Source organism: Corvus cornix, chromosome 4 (assembly GCF_000738735.6).
Source record: "Corvus cornix cornix isolate S_Up_H32 chromosome 4, ASM73873v5, whole genome shotgun sequence".
NCBI classification, from domain to species: Eukaryota; Metazoa; Chordata; class Aves; order Passeriformes; family Corvidae; genus Corvus; species Corvus cornix.
Window position 1 is genome coordinate 27,331,835 of NC_046334.1, and position 14,228 is coordinate 27,346,062.

The following is a 14,228-nucleotide window of genomic DNA, read 5'->3' on the forward strand; positions in this document are numbered from 1 at the left end:
AGATCAGAATCTTTTCTTTGCCCAAAACAGCACTACTTAAATTTTCTTTGATAACTAACTGCATTTCAGCATACAGAAACTGTGTAAGCAACCACAGAAATACATGATGATCTGCCTCCTTCCTCTCCCCTTATTCACATAATCATTCTTCCTTCCCTAACCAACCTGGCAGGGAACAAGGTGGCTCAGATTCCCTTTGGTGAAAAGGCAGAACACTTCCACTTTTACCGAACTTAATGGACAAGACAAGGCTCTTTGAGTACCCAGCACAGGCTGTATCTCTTCAGACAGACAAAGCATCTGAGTACAGCCAGAGGACCCACGCCCCTGCCCAGTCCCAGTCTGTGTTTCTGAAGCACACAAGTGACTTAGTACAGACAATATAAACCTCTACGCAGGTATTCAAGGAGCTCCCTGCAGCACAGTGAAGTTATCTCCAAAGGCCTAAATGCACATCCTGTAACAAGCTCTTCATCTCTACGACCACTACAAAATACTGAGAAGTTTCTAACACCTGGTCTGTGATTTTGAATTACCCTTAAGATTCCTTTGGGTGCAGAGAAAGGGAACAACCTGGTATAGGTAATTTCCAGCCAGAGAAGAACAAAGGAAAAAATGCTGAGGTTTTATGGGCTGAATTGGAAGTGAGGCAAGATTTGCAGAAACTGGTAACTACGTCTTTTAGAGGCCAACATAAGGACCTGAGAACAGCTCCAATTTTCTGATTATGAGGATTCTACTTGCATTAGGAGACTGGTCACATGGAAGAACCCTCCAGCTGGGATCCTGAAGAGCTCTCAAAGGTTTGGGTCAACTGTGGTTTCTCTCAGAACACAGAGCATGAAGTTCAAATATATGAACAGATATAAGGCTCCAATTCCATCTCAAAACACTACAAATTGTTGCACTACACTTTCAGAACAAAGACAGAGGATTATTACATCTAAGAGCAAAAAAAACCCCAACCCACATCCATCCAGGAAGAAACTAATTACAATATGAAAAATAATATAATATCCTAACACACTTTGGGCATTGCAACAGAAAATAAGCACACAGGGAGAAGAAGATTATGGTGATATCTGTGCTCTTGAGCCTTATACATAATTTCCCTAAAGCAGGTTATTGGGAAAAGAAAGAGTAGTAGAGCACACTAAGCATAAAAAAAAAGTGGTAGAACAAAGGATATTTCAAGGACATATTTTCTGAACACAATTTATAGTTGTACGGCTAGCACTGAAGTATTGGAAACGATTTCCACACTAACCTAGAAAAATCATGGGGTTTACACATGATGAAAACACTGCTTCTACTACTATCTGCAATACTGCAAGAAAGTAGATATCCTATCTAAACTCAGTGATAGCCGTAACATTCCTATAAGGCTGTCCTCACATATGCTTAAAAACACTACTGTAGTGAACTAAATCCAGCCACGGGTAGTCAAAATGAAATGTTGTAACAGGTAAAATGATGTTCTAGTTTTATTCTTAGGTAGTGGGTTTATTTTGTTTTATAAAAGCTCCTTTACAAAACTTTCTTAACTCCCACCATACCAGCCACTATTTCTCATGCTTTTTTCCTACAGTCCTGAAATTACAACCAAAAATACCTAAAAGGTAGCTTTCTACTGGTTTCTTAAAGTCACATGAGACGGTCCCATCTCTTGTTCTAAAATTTCCTCCTCAAAATGTAGTTCCATTTGGCTTGCAATCATGGTTCAGCTCCCACACTCTCCTCTTCTCCTCTTTTTGCCCTTTCTTCTGTGCAGTAAGACACAGAAAGACCCTGAGAGAGAGAGCAAAAGCATGTTGCTGGAATTAGACTAACAGTGTTTTATAAGGATGACTGAATCAGACAGCTAAAGCAAAGAAGACTCAACAGATCACCTTTTGCACTCACACATAGTAAGCTGAGTTCAGAACAAATGGATAAGGCACTTGCTGAGGTCCAGCAATGCAACCCCCATGCATGTCCAGCACACCAACTCCCTATTCGTGTCACCATAAAAACATCAAGTATCGACTTGAAGGAAGAGGTTGGGGATGGTCTGAGATGGCCCTTCCCTTCTAAGGATGGTCTGTGTCCTGCAAGCCCACAGAAAACAAAAAAACCCTCAGGAGCATATCACCTCCTTGGACGGGTTCATCGCCAGAACATGGGCCTGACTGCCGACAGAGCAGGCAACAGCAGAGCCATCAAGATGAAGACCCTTCAACAGCATTAAGGAGCAGGCAAAATTGTTAAAACTGTAATTCACTGAGTTTGGGTGACAGCTCTCAGGGCTTCAGCAAGTCCTCACAGAAACACAGGTCTTGGGACTGTGAAGGTGGTAAGATAAAAAAGAGAAGCCATCATTCCCCACTGTTTGCAGGATCAGTTTAACACAATTATCGGTTTGTTCTTTTGAACAAAATCATGACAGCACAATGCTGCTCCAAATTAATTCACAGCAGAGGAGGAGCAACTAGAAAAGACCATGGCACAGAAATGGCCAGAAGCATCTGCTGGTTAGTCATGCCCACTCCATGAGTACCACATCGCCCTGTGCTGCCCATGCCATAAGCATGATTTCTCATCACCTTATGGTCCTCCTGCGCATCACTGAGCACTGCATGCTTCTCGTTCTCCTTCATCCCAGCAGGATGCTTCAGCAAAACCTGCTGGGTTCCTCTTAGAAAGATAATTTACTGCAGAGGATCTCTCTAGGTCACGTGACAACCAGTCTCAGAACAGTCTAAGACCAGTTTGGGTAGCCTCCAAGATCACTGAGGCATCCAGCATCCTTTGTTGTAAAACACACGAAGAATTTAGGCATTTAAAACACACTCTATACAGTAAACTGAATCTTGGGATTAAGGTCATTAAAGTCACAAATGCTTTAACTGGTATTCTTGCTTAAATCAAGAAAAGTGTTTCTTTATCATAAGAAATTCCAATTTTAAAGTGTTCTTTACACAGACATTTGCTGGCCATACCCTACTGCCTAAAAGCTTTTGGATACATACAAACAGATTGTTTTGAGAGCAAATCAGGATGCAACAGTGTCAAAACCTTTGCTCATATATATTCCATGATTTCCCCCATGCCAATTCAGTAGCACATCCAGCCACCATCAGTTTCTTCAGGATTTCAAGTAGGTTCTGAATCTGTTTATACTTAAGAACATAATTCTCTCTCTGCCCCAGTATAAGGTCTTAAAGCTGAAATTTTCAATAAGGGAGGAGAGAAAGTGCTCAAACATTAATACATCAGATTTCAGGGAAGAGCTACATCTACAAAGAAAAACTACCAGTTATGCAGTCAGGACTTGCATCTGCTCCAAAGAAATGCCATGCAGGATTGTTATAATTCACACATGCTCATCACTCCCTAAAATAATGGCATGTTTCATACTATTATCCACAGGAAACAGAAAACCACTTCTAAAACAAGGCTAAACCACTTAAGGCATATATGATACAAATAGGTATACTGACTGCTTGCAGAGTAATGCCAACACTGAAATATATGAAGTGTAACTCAGCACATGAATAATACAACAAGGAGACAGCTTTGAACTTCTCATGAGCAGGTTCTAACCTGGATTGAGTTTGGACATCAGTAACTAATATGATAGATATGAAGAAACCTAAGTGTTTCCTTCGAGGCACATCAGTACACAGGCATTAAGACCTGTGCTCAGCTTAGAGGCGCACGTCCCAATTTTGAAAATTTTAGTTGCTCCCCCTTATTTTCAAAGCTGAACACTTTCTTCTGCACTTTGGTCATTTGATACTCTCAGTAAGGTAAAGAAAAAAAATGCATCAGTCTCAGGGTTTTCTACAACTTCTAAGTATTCACTTTGCCTACACTGGCCTTGCAATGCCACATTTTCCACTAACACATCTGCTTTAGTTACTCCTTCATGGCTAGCTGCCTGGCCCTGGTGAAAAAAATCTGCTATTTTCATGAGGCAGCACTAGCTGACAAAATAATTGACTCCTGGGAGCCACATAGATACAAAGACCCCTAATGTATTATTAGGTATGATGTCATCTGTGAGGCACAATTTAATGACTATTTATCACGTATGAAACACTTTGTTTGGAAACATGCAGCATAATTTTTCATCTTCAGCCTATTGGACGAGATAAGAACTCGCCAAGTGTATTGATCGTAAATAATTTACTACACCATGGGTAATATCTTAATTTGCTGGGAAAGAGAAGTGACAGAATGGCAGTGCTGGGGACTAACATTTGTTTTTTTTCCAATTGAGAATTCATTTAGTCTAGATAAAAGCAGTATGTATTCCCAAAACTCACCTCTATTATTTCAAGTCCTCTCAGAGACTATTTACATGATAGTCTCTGATGCAGACAGCAAGACTGATCTTCAGATGGGTACGGTTATTTGCCCCTCTGATGAGAAAGACATTAGACGCAAAGCACTGAGCCAAATGGGTTTCATTATACTAATCTCACCTCACCTGGTAGCAAATTCAACTCAGAAAACGTAACCCAGTTTTTCCTAGAGCCACCTCCTTAGCTGGAGCACTGAGCAATTGGTATCAGATGCAAAAGGTTTGTTCATATTTTACTGCCACTCTTGACCGGACTCTTATCTTCATCCTATTTTGTATTTTACATTAAATGACCCATCTGAATCACAATCTGCATCCTGCTTTTTCTAATTAGGTTTGCAGGCTTCACATTTGCCAAGCAAAGCTTTAAAATGAAAACTAAAGGCTCAAAATCTGTGAGGCAAATCAAAGAATTCAACAAATAAATAGGATTTAAAATTCATGTTTTTCAGCAAACTGCACAACTTCTGCATGCATACATTCGCAATACTGTAATGCTGATAACTGCAAGAACCAACAACACACAGCCAATACGCTACACACTTCCTCATCTCTCCCTCTTTTCCCACACTCCCGTATCTATGTATGGCCATCATATGGTAATTAGATCTGGTCACTCTTGGCTTGAGACAAACTGGGACCTATCAATTGGAAATGAATACCAACCCCCTAAAACCAGACCATCTCATAGACCGCATTCTGTGAAACCACCAATATGAGAAGGTTAGGCGAAGAAAAGCCTCATAAGTTGCTAAATCCCAAGGATTTTCCCACATTTTTTCCACAAACTGAAGGAATACGTAATCTGAAACTTACACTTTTCCAAGATGAACCTATATTTAACATGTCTAAGCCCATGTCTGGAGTCGTATCTCTCACCAAGCGTGGATGTTGCTAAGATGTCTCCCTTCTGGCTGCTTGACCCACACACCAGCCCTGCCCCAGTCACTACATCCACCTTCCTCCAGGGAGACTGGGAAAACCCACTGAACTACGTGCTTACTGACCACTTTTCACAAATACTTCTTGTTAATAATTTATCAGGTTTGTTCTAGTAAGCACCACACATATTTTTAGGGATGTGAACATCTTCCCCTCCTGCCAACATCCCTTCCACTAGAAGGAAGATAAAGCCAGAGGATGGGTTAACACAAAAACTGCAAGCTATATGCAGCTCAGGCTTATAACGTTTTCAGCATGAATTCTTTATGTCCCTGGTTAATAAGGTAGGCTTTCTTGAAACAAATCAGCCTGTATTCAGTTCATTATTTTCCATGAAAACAAAGAAAAAAGAAAATTACTGCTTTTAAAAACAGACCAAGAAATTCTGATCAATCAAAGCCTGCAGAGAAGATAAACTAAAAGGTATTTTTAAGTAATTACACATGACACCTAGCAACCTCCTGGTTTTCAACACTCACTCTTGATTCTCCCACGTTATAGCTCATTTCACCTCCAGCAAGATCCCGCAGTAGTGTATTATTCAAAGCAGTATCATGACTGTTGTTTTCAATGTACTAGGTGCATCTGGTTATTTTTGCAGACTCTTCTTTTTGCACAGACTCACAGTCATAATGGATAGCAACATCTCCCAAGGGAGTTTTCCAAGCCCTGTTAACAAATCAGATAACTTCCCCTTTCTTTTTCACAAACTTACCAAGAAATAAGGAAGATAGTTTCTATTTCTACTTCAAGGCTCTTTTATCAATTTTATTGCTGTGAAGAGTGAAAAGAAGGTTTGTGTATTTCTTTCAAGGTGAATGTCTTTTGCTGATGACATGAAAGAACCGATTAAAAATAAATTAATGCACAGGATATGTTTGATTTCTCTCTAAAAGGGTTGGGCTCAGAGACTGACCAGTTACCACTGGAAGGAGAACACCCAGTAAGTAAAAAGCTTCTTACCACCTTGCCAGCAACACGGTAATATTTCCTGAAGCCCTGGCACCAACAAAAATAGCTTCCTCCAAGAAGACTGACTTTTCCAAAGGTACAAGTGGATACTTTCTCAACTCCAAGAAAAATGACAAGCAGCATCTTCTGTAAAAAGCAGGGGACAGGGCATCCACAAAGGCCCAGACCACACCCACACTCCTCACTCTCAGATGTACCCGCAAAAAAGCTCTGAAAAAACAAACTCACATGCTTTATAACATAATCCATCCCTCATCCAACTCAAGCTGTCCTTTCCCTCCATCACCCTCTGAGGCTTTTATCACTATGCACCTCCTCCCCAGCAGCTGGAGGACTGGAGTTTTCTCCAGTCCCATTCACTCAGCTGGTCATGGAAGGGAGCCCAGATGCTGGGTGCTGTCACTCCACCCATCCGAGCTGCCTGGGATGCTGCTGGCAGCAGGAAGGGTGTTACATCTCCTTTCTTCCTGCACACACAAAACAGAACTGCCTGTTGCAAAAAAAAAAAAAAAATAAAGGCATTGATTCCACTTGCAAGGGACCCTGATGACACTGCAAACCTGCATCCCAAGGCAAAACACAATCCAAGCACATTAGCTCTTCCTGATGTGGATACCACAGAAAAAGTTCTACCGCTGGTGGGGGCTTGGAAGTGCATAGGAAGAGGGGAGAGGGGTGGTGGAAATGCTAGGAATGAGTGGTGGGGGGTTGCAGGAAAAAGCAGAGCCCGGCACAAGGTACCAGAGGGTGAGTGGGAGGAATGAGAGCAGACGTGTACTCGACAATTATAGCTGCATTTTGAGCAGCTCCAGCAAAATGAGGTGGTGTGTGCGACAGCAGAGAGAAGAGCCAGAGGCGCTGAGGAAGCTGGGTTTCGTTCCACCTCAGATCTCAAGGGGGACAGGGGCAGGAGGCGGACACAGGAAGCCAAGGGAGGCAGAGAAAATGAAGAATCCTATTTTTGTACCGTAGGAGGAGCCATGGGTAATTCACTTCAACGTGCACTTGGCATGAAGCTCTTCACACACCATCTGGGGGAGGAGCTGCACGGTCTCCACGCCTCTATCACCATCCCCAAAGCAGAAAAACCTCTCTGAAGCATCATCCACCTCTCTTGTGCCTCAGCATTGCTCTGCTCCGGCAGCACCACAGCACTTTGTAGCCACTCTTCCCTCAGCTGTTTTCCTTCCCAAACCAGATTTTTTATAGGAGGTCACCAGAACCAGCAGAAAACGTGGTGCTCGGCCTCTGTCAACCAGCTCAAGGCAACAGAACATTTGCCACAGATAATTTATCACAGCTACACAGTGGCACTGCTGAGAGAATGCACACCCCGACTTTTGCAGTCTCTGTCTTTTGATTATTAAAAGGGCCAATTAGCACATAAATTGAGCTGTGAATACTGAAAGGGATTTGAAAACAGTAATAATTAAAGAGTAGGACAGTAACTGGGCTCATGAGCTGCCCCTCATCTTTGCTGGCCTGCTTGCCAAGCTGCTCACATAATGATGGAAGAAAAGCAGCAGTGCTCATTAACTGCACCATGGTACTCAGGAGCATCCATGCCCTGCCAGCCCCATGCCTGCAAATACACAGGCTCCCTTGCTGAGAGACACAGTATTTATTTGGACTTCTCTAAGTTCACACAGCACTGAGTCCCCAAGAAAACTTCTCCCCTCCACCCCCCAAAACACCATAGTATCCACAGGTATTCCCTCATCTCAGCTAGATGGTGGGACCAAACCCCAAAAAGGAACGGGTGATAATGCCAGGGAGAGGAAAAATGCCGAAGCTCAGCACCCCACCCGCCTTTCCTTGTGTCAGCCACTGACTAATGAGGAGTATCTAATGGCAAACGATGTTCTCAGTCCTTAAGCTGCTCCCCAAGGAAACTGTCAGCATCTTTTATTTACAGACTGACGACAATCCCTAGGGAAAACGATGCCGACTCCTACGTGGAGCAGGGGAAATGTATATCTTTTTAATCACCGCAGCACTGATTCATCTTCAAGGCTGGTACAGTTTCCGCTCTTTGTTGCTCTGAAGCGACTGCAGTGATACAGCTCCCCTGTGAATACCACTGCCTCTCAACTACAATATTTACTATCAGGATGGCTAAATACACTCACTGACATGCAGGCAGCTCCATCCTGATCTCAGGGGCAAGGTCCCCTCAGCTCTCCCATACAAGGAAGCTAAGCAAGGAAGGGAGAAGGAAGCTGGACCCACTGTGCACTGACATAAATGATGACATTTATGCCCACAAAAGTTGAATGAATGAAGTTTAATAAAGAACTCACCAAGATTTCCATGCATGTTTCATATACATAAATTAGAGCACTGATCAAGCAGTGTTCACTCTTCCTCATCTGAAACCCACTAGTCTGATGACTTGCTATAAAAACTACCTTTGGCTAAAAAGAGGGAAAACTAAAATAACTTAGGGGGAAAAAAAAAAAAAAAAAAAAAAGGACTGGAACTTATTTAGGAATAAACATTTGTCATCATGAAAACAATGGCATATTTCTACTCCATTTAGCACTGTGTGATACCTCTTATGTGCCAGGCTGATGCAGCTGCAAAGCTCCATTTCCCAATGCCTTGCAATCAGCAATATCAAGTAGTGGCACAGATACGCCCCTGTTGACAAGATCAAAGAGCAAGGCACAGCCTGTTACATAGCCAAGTCCGCCAAAACAGGAGCCAAAACCTCACAGATAAGGCTTAAAAGAGAGTAAGACTCAAACCTATGAGGTCTTTCAGACGGGCTCTACACATCTAGAGCACAACAGAAAGGCTGGGGTTTTTCTGTGGTCCTACCAAAAATACAGGGCAATTAATACCACGTATAGACTCTGCCACATCAGTTTCCTGGTCACCTCTGATGTTAACAACTTTTAACAATAAAAGTGAGAGTCCATCAAATTCATGCAGGCAGTAAACAGCTTTGAAATTAGTGTGAGCCAAGTTCCCTTGAAGAGAGGTACATGCTTGAGAGAGACAATTACAGAGGAGCCAAGCTGATTTATATCGGCTGGTTTAGTATTAAATCTCTTCAGAGCTTTTAAAAACGTTAAATTGAGACCTTATTAAAAACTCGGCATTTTTATTTCACCAGATTAATGACACTTACAGTACTAAATTCAATCTGTAGTTTCAAACACCACCAAACAAACACAGCTCTATCTAAGTGTAATTAAAGAACAAGTCATCATTTTGGGGAAAATTTCTGGAGGCACACTAGCAAGCTTGATAAATGAAAGGAACTCACTCTCACATGGGAATTTGAGAACATATATTTTATTATTTTTTTTCCTTTCTGTGTACAATGAAATATCTTGATAGCATTACATTATAAAACAGTTTAACTGAAGGGACTGAAGGCTCACAGCAGGCTTCACTTCTACACACTAATTAATTATCATTTATTGGAGATTTTGTGCTTGTATGTTTTGGCTGCAGAAGCTTCAAGTCTGAGAGGTTTTGTCTAAACAGTAGATTGCCAGTTTTTCACTAAGTCAGTAAGAGCTTTTGTTTTCATTTTTACTTGAGGGGAAGAGATCTAGTCCTGTTGTCACAGAGGCATATTGCTTTGTAAGGCAGGGATCCACTTTCACCCCCTTTTCAAGAGATAATTAAATATGTAGAAACACCATGCACAGTGGCGTGCTATTTTAAAGCAAACACTGGAACATGGATTCAGAATCTGGTGCTTCACAAACGAGAAAAGGCTGCAAATTACCCTTTTTAGTAAGTCAGCAAAGAGCAAAATATTTAACCCAGCCTTGTCTAGAAGAGAAGACACAGACAGCTCAGTAATATCACGTACTTCGTAGTGGAATTTCTACATGTTAAAGATCTCCAATAGCTTAAGACATAATGAATTAAATACTCATACATTGATGATGTTGTCCTACCTCTAGCTTTCCTAACCTAGATGAGAATATCCTGTAGACTGTGAGAACATCTAATGCAAAATGTAACCAAGTGTTTTGGAGCTACAGTTGAAATCCTGGCCTATGTATATGGAGAAAAAACCCTCAACCAAAAACCACAAATCACATCACTGAAGCTATTGCCAGGAAAGCAAGTCACTTAAGATCAGCTAAAATACAGAAGACACATGCCTACACTCACTAATGAGAAGGAATAGCAGTCATGTATTTGCACAGTCATGCAGTTTAGAAAGTACAGTACAAGACTGGGAAGCCTGGTTTTCCACTGAATGACACATGATTTTGGCAATTCCTTTCTTCGTTTTGCTCCCCACTACCAAATGAAGATAATGACATCCCCAAGGTACAACAGATATCTGATCTGGTGACAACAGCCCTGGGAATTCCAGCCCAAAAAGGCAAGTATACAAGAAGCATAACTGAGACTGACTGCTCAATCCTTTTTTCTTCGTAATCACCTGTGAAACTCCCTTGTGTTTGAAGAAGCCACATTAGCCACGTGTTAGTGGCACTAGCATTTATGTTGTTGCTGTTTTACAGCCCAGGAAATCATACATTTCCTTACTACCTTTTACAAAACATAAACAAGCTATTTACAGCAGGACCTGATACTTTTCCCCCAAGAAATGAAGATTCAAAACATTTTCAAACATGGTCACTTTAAAAGCATCTAGGAGACTTTAATGTCTTGCTGCCATTAGAAAACAAACTATCAAAGCAGAGTCCAAAACAAAGAAAAACAGGATAAACCTCAGTTTATGGGGTCATTTTCAGGAAATCACATATCAGTCCCACCTAGCACCAGCACCGCATCCTTCTTTAACAAGAAGGTGTAAAACATCTATGGGATATAAATACAAGGAAAAGATACAACAGAGTATCCACAACGCCTGCCAAATGTAACATCCGTAGGTTGCTGGGTGTGCCATGTCCCAAACCTGCAGCTGCTTGGTGGGACAGACCTCCCCCTCCTTTGGGCACAGCCTCAGGTATAGGTGTTGTTTGCATGTTTAAAGACATCTGAAACAGAGACACATTCTCAAGCAGCTGGTTATACTGCGTGGCTGAAGCAAAGATGATGGACTTTTTCTCTCCCCATGCATACTCTCTGATTTCATGGTTCTTTCTTTACTCATGATGTCAAGACAGTTGTGGCAATAAAAAGCTTTTTCTTGCCTTCAGACACACAGACATACAGACCAACTGCTCCAAAACAGAAATATAACTTTTCTCTGGAAAAACTATGGCTTTTGTTACATTCTGGTACAGACTGAACACCATCCTAATTTTTCCAAGCAGTGCTCACATCATGTAAACCTAAGAAAAAGGAGAGGAGGAGAGGGAGTGAAACTCTTCTATTATTTATCAGCCACATAGTCTAGTCTTTGCCCCCATGAGCTATTTCACAGATCTATGGATGCAGCATCTGCAGAAGATTTTCTCTCATTAATACTTTCAACCATGATGATTTACAACACAACACTAAATTTACAAACCACTGCTGTGAATTTTTGGGTTTGTCTTCAGAAATTATTCAAAAAATTAGATTCCTTTGCCTTTATGTCGTAACAGTGTGCAACAAAGTAGGATATATCACAGCACATTTATCAAAGCTCATAAGTTATTGATGTGACTCTCAAAGACTAAGCTGAAAATGCCATTCCACTTTTGGTGATTTACATAATTCTATTTTAGGTACAGTTTACTTATTATTCTGTTGCCTACAACCAACTTTTAAGGAAACATTGTGTGTATTCCTTTTTAACTGGAAGCAATCAAAATTGCTGTACAAATGCAGTTTTACACAAGAGCAGAAGTCTCTTGAAAGGAATCTCAGCTTCTTGTTTCAAAGCCATGGGTAATAATCAGGAGAAAAGAATAATACTCATCATCACCTCTTTACAGTCCTGTGACTGCTCATTTGTTTATATCACAACAGCATCTAAATCAAAGACCACAGACATTTGCTAGTTGTTTGACAGGTAAGTGTAATTTAGTTCTCCACCTGCCTGTTCTTGCTAAAAAGCTGTTTCCAAACTACCCCAGAAAGCCCCGAACACATCAGGGTACTCGCTTTCAAAGCACGTGTTCCTCTTCTGTTATCTGACACAAACCCAGCATTGTGTTCTGCATTCCACAGTGAAAATCGTGCCCTCGAAATTCCCCTCCATGCCAGCCAGGAGGAGGCAAGCAGCAAAGCAGTCACCTAAGCTGGTTCCTCCTAAAGGGAAAGTCAGGAGGGGAGAACAATGCACATACAAAACAAGAGGGGCAGAAGGGAAGTGAGTCAGGGTTCCCGGAAAATATTTACTTGCAGATTTGAACACAAAGGAATCCCAAGCATTTCTTGCCTGTGCAGTGGATTTGCTGCCGCACGCTATTTAGGGTAGAAATCTGCCATATTTATCCTCCAGCCATGTCAGTTCATTCAAGTTAATCCCCTGGGGCCCTGACAGCACAACATCACTTTGCAAGGCATGCCCAGCTGTGCGAGGAGGCTACACCATCTCACGTTAGAAAGGAAGTTCATGCCTAAATCCTTTTCAGGACAGCAAGAGAGATGAGAGAAATTGCTAATGATCTTGAAGCAAGGATGGCAGAAGCAGGAAGCCTGAGCCCCCTAACTCCATCAAAATTGGTTTGTGGGACCTTCAGCCAAGTCACCCAGTTTTGTGTCTCAGCTTTTCTCCTAGTAACTACCCACAAACTAAATACACGTGTGTACAACTGACAGAAGGCTAATCCTAACCCTCCTACAAAGAGCCTTCCCCCGCCACAAACGCCAGGGTGGGAATCGAGATGCTTGAGATCTGTGCTGAGGTATTGCAGGCAGCCACAGCACCACAGCAGCAACACGGCTTCAGCACTTCACACCCGCAGAGAGATACTGCTGATAATCAGCACTGAAAACACTACTGCCACAAACCACTGCACCACTTGTGTCACTGTGCTATCCCCACTTTGGGGCAGGTTGAAGAGAGGCATTAATAAAATCATCTTGTATCTCCCATGGTCCTTCAGGTCTATGCCCAAGCAAGTCAGGAGTTAAACATTAAAATTACAGTACTTTTGACACCTGAAATGTATCAGAGTGCCCATATAATTCATATATCACAAATATGATTTGGCGGGATTAAATTTGAAAATTATATATCAAGGATTTGTTATTGGAAGAGAAAACATTTGCAGCATACAACAGACCAACAGAAGAAAAGCCTGATTGCTGTGATGAATAATGCATATTGCCTATGGTACTAATTAACCTTGTACTCCAGTAAGATATTATGGAACAATAAGGCTAATCTGAATGTGGCCTGACACTCTTCCCAATGGCATCTGGAGATCAGTCTTTGAAACCTGTAAAATTTGAATTTGTTATAGCAGAAGCCTTTGCTCAATAAACTTTCAGGAGGAGTATTTTTGTTTCTCTATATTCACAGCCCATGCTGTTTCCATGCACGTACGCAGTGCAAAACACTGAAGGTGACTCCACCACCTGAAATGTTCTGGCTCGGCTTTCCATGGGCCCCCCCGCACCTGCCAGCAGCACGTGGGCAATAACAACGTGCCTCCCACTAAATCTCACAATGCACACTCAGTCCTACAGACAGAACTGCAGCGTGACTGTTGTGCTGCCTCTGCTTCTTCCCAACCAGAGTGGTAAAATACTTACAGTAAGCTCATTGAAAATGAGTGATTACAACCTTAAGCTGGTGCTTTTATGCCGCCAACCGAAGAGCAAATGCCTCCATCTGAAAACATTCATTCTAGTTTGGGCTGGTTTTGCTTTTCTTGTAAAATATTCACTTTCTTCTTAGCCCAGAGCTACACATGGTATTAAACACAGATGCCACATTAGAGGCATTGTGTTTTCAGTTGTGTGCACAGTGCCCACAAAGTACAGCAAAATGACTTGCACATACCTGAATGACTGAAGACACAGAAGGAGTCATGCACAGGCATCTTGATAAATGCTTTTTGTGTCAGTTTACAGAGTCGTAGAATCAAGTTTC

At 41.8% G+C, this 14,228-nt stretch overlaps 1 protein-coding gene across 12 annotated transcripts in view; it reads right to left on the reverse strand.

The window, feature by feature from the left end:
- Nucleotides 1–14,228, reverse strand: part of EPHA5 (EPH receptor A5) — a 195,232-nt gene that overhangs the window by 125,130 nt on the left and 55,874 nt on the right. The window lies entirely within an intron of this gene.